Source organism: Diceros bicornis, chromosome 6, assembly GCF_020826845.1.
Source record: "Diceros bicornis minor isolate mBicDic1 chromosome 6, mDicBic1.mat.cur, whole genome shotgun sequence".
Classification (NCBI taxonomy): Eukaryota; Metazoa; Chordata; class Mammalia; order Perissodactyla; family Rhinocerotidae; genus Diceros; species Diceros bicornis.
Window position 1 is genome coordinate 11,964,905 of NC_080745.1, and position 7,303 is coordinate 11,972,207.

The 7,303-nt window shown below is 49.1% G+C and overlaps 1 protein-coding gene across 3 annotated transcripts in view; it reads right to left on the reverse strand.

The window, feature by feature from the left end:
* The window catches only part of PTPN20 (protein tyrosine phosphatase non-receptor type 20), a 112,434-nt gene extending 109,155 nt beyond the window's left edge, over positions 1 to 3,279 (reverse strand). For all 3 annotated transcript variants that reach the window (XR_009220402.1, XR_009220401.1, XM_058542841.1), the window contains exon 1: positions 3,235 to 3,279. The gene's annotated coding sequence lies outside the window, so the exon portion shown is untranslated. The remainder of the gene's footprint in view (positions 1 to 3,234) is intronic.
* Between the last annotated feature and the right edge of the window lie 4,024 nt (positions 3,280 to 7,303).

Below are 7,303 nucleotides of genomic sequence, written 5' to 3' on the forward strand. Positions count from 1 at the left end.
CAGCACTGGCTATGCAGTCCATCGGCCTTTCCAATCAAATCCCTCCAATGGGCTCCCGATTTGGGAACGGCAAAATGGCACCACATTACCCCGCCAGCCTTACTTCCCTTTAAGTGATATGCAGTGCAGGACTAATGAAATGAACCTCATGGGTCAGCTGACTCTGAATGAAGTCCAAGTTGTTTTCTGCACCTAGAAGCAAACTGTTATGTTTGCTTCCCTCAGAGAGATGATAAAATTAAAGGAAACAAAGGTGATCTCTGAGTTAGGAGCATTAGTAGAGTGCCCTGCAATTTTCAAACTCTACCTAGCTACTGTACCGGGACCCTCAGAGAATGATTTTAGGGGAGTCAATCAATCAGTACACATACCACTATGGTTACATGACCAGGGAGATGATAACAACAGCGTTTAAACAACCAGGCACTATTTCAGGCTTAGTAAATACATTAACTCATGAGATCCTCAAAAGAACCCAATCAGGCAGGACTATTATTATTCCCATTTCATGAATAAAGAAACAAAGGCACACAGAGATTAAATGATTTGCCCAAAGTCACATAGCTAGTAAATGGCAGTTTTTGAAGCCAGGCAATCTGCTGCAGTCGGTTACCTTAACTTCTCCAGGAGAGTGCAGACAAGTGATGGCCAAAAAGTCTTTTAAAAAAGTTCGTCTGCAGCAGAAACTGGAGATCGGACTATGTGTACCTTGGGCAAGTTACTTAACCTCTCTGAGCCTATTTTTATATCTAAAAAATAGGTGTAATAATAGTACCTGCCTCATTGAGGTGAGGCGAGGATTAAACAAGATTATGCACATGATGTGCTTCGAACAGTGCTTTGCACTTTTAAGAGCTGCCAATGTCAGCCATTATTATTACTTGAATCATAATACAGCCCAAGTGGTCAGGAAGAAATGAGAACCTATTAAACTGAAAATTTCCCCTGGTAATCTTAGATCTTTAGATTCCACAGATTCCCACTACATCAGATCCAATATGAAATGCAGTAGTAAAAGATTTTCACAAAAATTTAAAAACTGCCACTGTGACAACCCCCCCAGCCCAATCAGCCCAAGACTATGAACTGATCTGACAAGAGAGAGCTCTATTTGCTACAGTTTGGCTCTTTTTAGCAAACATCCTCAATTATCAAGCTGTATAAATGTAACCACACCAGGAGTCAGACGTCCAAGTAGCTGCAAACTGCAGTGGACTCTGGGGTCTGATTGGAGAACATGCCACAGAAGACCCTTTCAGGTGGCAAATGTCTGCCCTCCTGTCACATTTGTATAAACAAAAAAACAAAATGAGAACTCAAACAAAAGTAGGTAACATTCATCATGTGCTTGCCACCGTATTAAATACTTTCCATGTATGATCTCATTTAATCCTTACAACATCCTTCCAAGGTTGAACATTCCCATAGAAAACCACACAACCCTGCTGGTTGATCTCACTTTAAATTCATGACTACACATCTCAAACGGGGACTCAACACTGCCTGGCAATCCAATCCACTTCCCTAGTTAGTCCACCTTCCCACTCTCCAGGAGGACTATGTCACATGTCTCTCCTCCGAGTTCTAACATCTCTTCTCCTCTCCCCTGCTGTCCTTACTCTCAGCCAGTAATTGCCTTCAGACAGACGGTGCCTCTACACCTATCTGCCTCTGCACCCACTGTCTCAGCTTCCCCTCTACTTACAACAGAATATGCATTCCTGCTCATTTCAAAGCCAGCTACCCACCTGCTCTGGGGTCTCCTCCCCTCTCAGTTGTTCACAGACTTCTACCTGCAATGTTTCCTTCTCTCATCTGCATCATTTCTCCCTTTCTATAAATTCAATCCCATTGGCATATAAACATATTCTAGTTCCTTCTATCTTAAAAAACAATTCCACTTGACCTTAACGCCCCTCTACACCACTAAAGTTGCTGTTAAAATGATTATAATCCTCCTAATCGCCAAATCCATCTTACACAGTAGCATTCACCATGGTTGCCCACCGCCTCCCCCTTTTTTGGCTTCCCCTCCTCTTGTTTGTGTACGCTCTCAGCCTAGGTGGTTTTATCCAGTCCCATAGTTTAAATACCATCTATATAGTGATGATTTCAAAGACCAACTCTAGCCCTGACATCACCCAGGACTTCAGACTCAAATTCCCAATGGCCTATTTGACATCGCAACTGAAAAATCTACTAGGTGATTTATGTTTTGTATATTTCACCACAGCAAAAAAATAAATCTACCATGACAGATGGAGAGAGAGATGGAGAGATGAATAGATATGTGAAAAGACAAGGGTAGCTAAGTGTTAATGGAAGGATGTAGGTTGTGAGGGTCCAGAATTCACTGTACAATCTTTCCAAATATACTGTTCATATGTTGTGTGCTGGAAAAAACCCACTAGGCATCTCAAACCTAACATATTCATAACAGAATTCTTGATTCCACCTCTTCCAAAAATGAAACCTAACCCCCATCTACAGTTTTCCTCTTCTCATTAAACAGCAAAGCAAAAAACCATGACTCAGCCTTGAACGGTTATCTCCCACCTGGAATATAACTCCATGAAGGCAAGGACCTTGCCTATCTTGTTCATCGATATTCCCAACTTCTAGAACAGTACCTGGCAGCAGGAGGTGTTCAAAAAATAGCTGTTGCATTAAATGATGAATTAATACTCTGTTTCTCTCTCGGCCCCTCAACCCTCACTGGTCCTTGAGTGAGAACGGAGTTCTTGGTCTCCAAACCTTCCCAGCCCGGGCCAGTGGAGCCCATGTCTTAGGACACGATTATGGCTTCTTACCAATCATATCAGCTCTATGCTCCTCAACCAGAGTTCAAGGCCTTTCTTTACCACAAAGCCAGTGTTTCCTGTCCCAAACCTGTCACACACAGGAACCAAAACACATGTCACAGTACAGCCGGGCATCACCCTGCCCAGGCCGAGTCTCCCCGCAGGCATCAGCGGACTCTGGCCTCACAACGCCCAGGGCCGTCCAAACCCAGCCCAGGCAGGTCTCCTGGTGTCCGGGGCCCCAGGCCACTCCTTCGGCTCCTGGGCATCAATGGCAACTTCCTCTCCCCCAAGTCCACCCTCTCAGGCCGCAGCGCTGCGGTCTCCCTCCCCGCCCCCGTCTCACCTGGCCCCCAGTCACCTAGCCTCACCTGCACATGTCCCGCATGCCCCGCCCGGCCCCAACCGCCCGTACCCGCCCTCCCCAGCACACCTGGCCGGTTAGGACGCGCAGGGAGCCCGCAGGCCCGGCGGAGTCGGTGCTGTCCAATCCCGGAGGCGCCCGCGAGCCTGCGCACTGCAGCCTCGCGCCGCGCCGCCGCCCTCTGCTGGCCGGGCCGGAGCCTGCAGTGCCTCCTCTGCTGGTCGTCCGAGGCACTGCAGCGCCCACCGTGGACCCAGCGGTAGGCGCCCTGCCGTCGCTGATCCGCTGCCCAGTCCTTGCCCCTCTCCCAAGCCAGGCTCATAATGCCAACAACTCTATGAGCCATGCCCACATCCTCAGCCACTGAGGACTGTGTTCTCTAGGAGTGCTCACCTGGTTCACACCTTCCCTAAGCCCGGTCCTGAGTCCCAGAGGGGCCAGGGTAGGAGATCGGTTTGCAGTGTGGGAGTGGGGCCAGAGTGTTTGGGCATTTTGGACAGGATAGACTTTTGCAGAAGGAGTCACTTGCCTGTGCCGGAATGTGAGGTCAATTGGCTACTGGATCAGCCGAGATACTTTCAGGTAGGGTGGTCAGTGTAGGGAGAATTCAGGGTATAGACATCACCGCAAACAGGAAGCCAGAACCTTTTAATCTTGATGAGCACACCTTTCTCCATCTGGTCCTGACCAGAGCTGGCTAGCGGATCCAGTTCCCCTGAAGGCATGATCAGACCTGCCTCACTTAGCCCACAGCTTTCAGTGTTGGTCCAAGGAGAGAGCCATATCCTTCAGCCCAACTGAGACTGAGCCAAAACGGCCACCCTCTGTCCAGGCATGAAGGGGTCAGCTCCCTGCTGCCTGAGTCACTGACCATAGATGCCTTCTCTCCATTAGAGGCCTCCCCTTCCCTCAGCAGCCAAGGCACGCCCTGGCGAGCCATACCAGAGCCAGGGTAGGATTTCTCCTTAAAGATGGACTCCATGTCTGATGTTTCTTTTGTTTCTCACAGTGTCTAACATCAGAACTCTGCATGTGGTCACCATTTCACAAACATGAGCAGCAGGAATGAATGGAAATGTTATAAATATTGTTTCCTACATAGATTGCTGTTGGAGGACACACAGAGGGAAGAATTCCCACCCACAGCATCTGGAAATCCCTGAATGGAGACTAAACGAACACTTGGTGGAAGTGGACCCTGAGGTCTCATCCTATCCCCCAACTTCCTGCTAAACCAACCACACAATACTCCCAGAGACTACCGACCCAGAAGGCTCTCCTTGGCTGCTTCTGTTTTTACCAGTGAAAAGTTCAAAGAACTATAAAGTTTAGCACTTTACCAAAGTTTCTACCATTCCTTGGAGGCCTTCTCAAGCCCTCATGTCTTGCCAATTGCCAGTAGTGCAGGGAGTCTTGCTCTGCTAGTGAATTGCTGGTGACCTCAGGCAAGTTACTTCCCAACTTCTACCTCAGTTTCTCTTTTTTAAGAATGGAGACATAGGGTTGTGAGTGTTTAATCAGACAAAGGACAGAAGCATCCATCACCATGTCTGGCGGTAAATCTTGCTTTCCTTTCCCAGGAGGTTAGATGCACACATTTCCCTAGGGTTGTGGCTCTCCCAGGGTGTCTGTGCTCACTGTTCCTATCTCTCACTCCCTCTTTCTCTCTGAGCAGAGGACGCACTGCAGTCACGGTCTCTGTCCTGTTGTGGGTAAGGCTGGATGCCATTCACAAATCAGGCCAGAGGTATTCATGCACCAGACAGGCATTCCAAAAGCAGAGTCCAGAAGACCAGGTTGCTCAAGTTACCTTTCCTCTTGGCCCCAGGACTCAACCTCACAGAGCTTTCCACAATGCAACCCCAGGCCCTCGCTCCTCAAAGCAGACCTGATGCCACTCTGCTCCTCTAGCCCAGGCCTCAGCTTTGCCTCTCCTCTGGGCTCCTCAGTCCATCTCTCCAGGTCCCCTTTCTAGCCGAGCTGAAGAGTCTCTCAGTGGTCGCCTCCCTGCTGCCCCCTAGACACCATCTCCTCATGTCCTGCTTGGCCCTAGGCTGACTGCAGATGCCTGGGGAACCTCACATGGGGAAGCAGCTTGATAGCACAGAGAAGTCATGCTGATTCTGGATTCTCACAGTCTGCATCCTTGCCTCCGATCTGGGCATCCAGACTCCCTTCGGGATGCACCACGAGGGCCAGGCAAATGTCTGCTCTCTGCTGAGATGGGGCCCATATGCTCCTTTCAAGTGCAAGAATTTACTACCAAAATGGCTCCTCACCCCAAGCCATGGGTCTCCAGACACAGAGAGGACTTGTGAGGGCCTCCCAGACCCCAGTGGACAGCTCACACCCAGGAACTCAGAACCCAAAGTCATTTCTTCACAGTCCCTAAGGCCCATGCTCAGTTCAGGGTTTTCTAAACCTGGCCTGGGGCCAGGGAAGAGCAGATGACTAAGAACAAGAAACACTGACAGAAAAAAAAGAATGATTTCAGTGACACTACCCTTCCACAGGATCCAGCGTGGTACAGTCCTCGACTTTGCAGCCCGGTTTATTTTTGAATGGTGTTCTTCACATCTGGCACCACCAAGTGTGAATGGACGAGGACCGTGAGCTTGGAAGAAGCTGTGGGGCCTTTTCTGTGTGTTAACTTTCTCTCTGCTCAGCTTTGAAACACTTCACATAAAAGACTCTATAAAAATAAATTGTGGAAAGTCGAAGGCCAATAAAAATCCCAATGGAGGCTGAAAATGACTTTATTTAAAGAGCAGAAGGACATGCACTTACCTTGTTGTGAATTCCCAGCTGCCTGGTCCCTGAGCCTGGCACATGGTAGATGCCCAATAAATATGAATTGATTGATCCCTTAGTTTGCTCAGGAGAGCAAAGTCGTTTGCAGAGCTTCAGCTAGCCCACGGCTCTCCATGCACACGCCACAAGGAGAGAGACTCCTTAGCCTTCGATGGGAGAGTACTGCTAAGTTGGCGGGAGAGTCGTCCAGAAACTCTTGTACATGGATGCCTGCCTTCCACTCCCGGCTCTGCCTATTAACAGTAAAATGAGGATGTGGCAGAAAGTGAACTGCAAACACTGCCAGATTCTGGGAGAAGAGCTGGATTCATGCCTTTCAGTCCTCCTGTATTACCATTTGGTCCGTGCCAAGCCCTGGGCTTTCCAGCAAGAATATAGATGTCACCATCTTATTGCATCTTGCTAGCTGGACAGAATAGGGTGCATGCAAAAGACAATTTCTTTGTTTCTTTCCCATGCCATACAAAATCAATGCCCGGGTGCATTTTTTTCTGGGCCCTTGCATATAAAACCTTGGGCAGGTCCATAACTTTGAGCACCCAGAACAGTCCCATTTCAGTGTCAGACTCCCTCTGACTTCTGATCTAACTGTTAGGCTCTTTCCACCTGGAGGCCAGGACTGCGTTGGGCTGGAAACAGCCCTGGGAAATGGGCATGTCAGTTTCCCCTTTCTCACCCAGCTTCACACCCACATCCTACCCTCCAGGCTCAGCGTCTGACACCTCTGCAACGGGAATCCAGCTCTGGGCCCTCTGTGCTCGGCAGATGTTTTGAGCTGGCTGTTTGTCCTGAGAAAGAATCTCATGGTTTCCCCCAAGAATTCTCCTGTGAGAAGTCTCCAAGTGCAACTCCATTGCTTGGGTGATGTTGCCTCTGGCCAGCTGTTTACAACACCCTCCCCTACTCCTGCCTTCCCTGGGCCCCTGGGTACCAGTGTATTTACGTAGTTTTTGTCATAAATAAAGGCATCAGACAAATGGGTAAGTGGAGGCCAAAATGCAGACTTGGCTTTATCCCTCCATGAGGGGCTTCTCAAAAGGAGGAAGGGCCACCTTCGTGTGATTCATCAGCCACAGGAAGGTGCCTTATTATGATTCTCACCAATGCACCCTCCGTGTGAGCTGAAGCTCTGGCTCTCTCTGTTTGGGTCCATGTAACCCCTGCGTGTTTTACAGCAGCTCCAAGCTGTGCCCCGCTCATAGGTCCACCCAACTATAATAAGGACTTATGCATCCTTGCCCTACCAAGGGTATTGGCAGTTCTCTCCTGGGACAGTCCTCTCTCTCTTTGCTCTCCCACCAGGCATGTTGTTTCAGCCATCACCTCT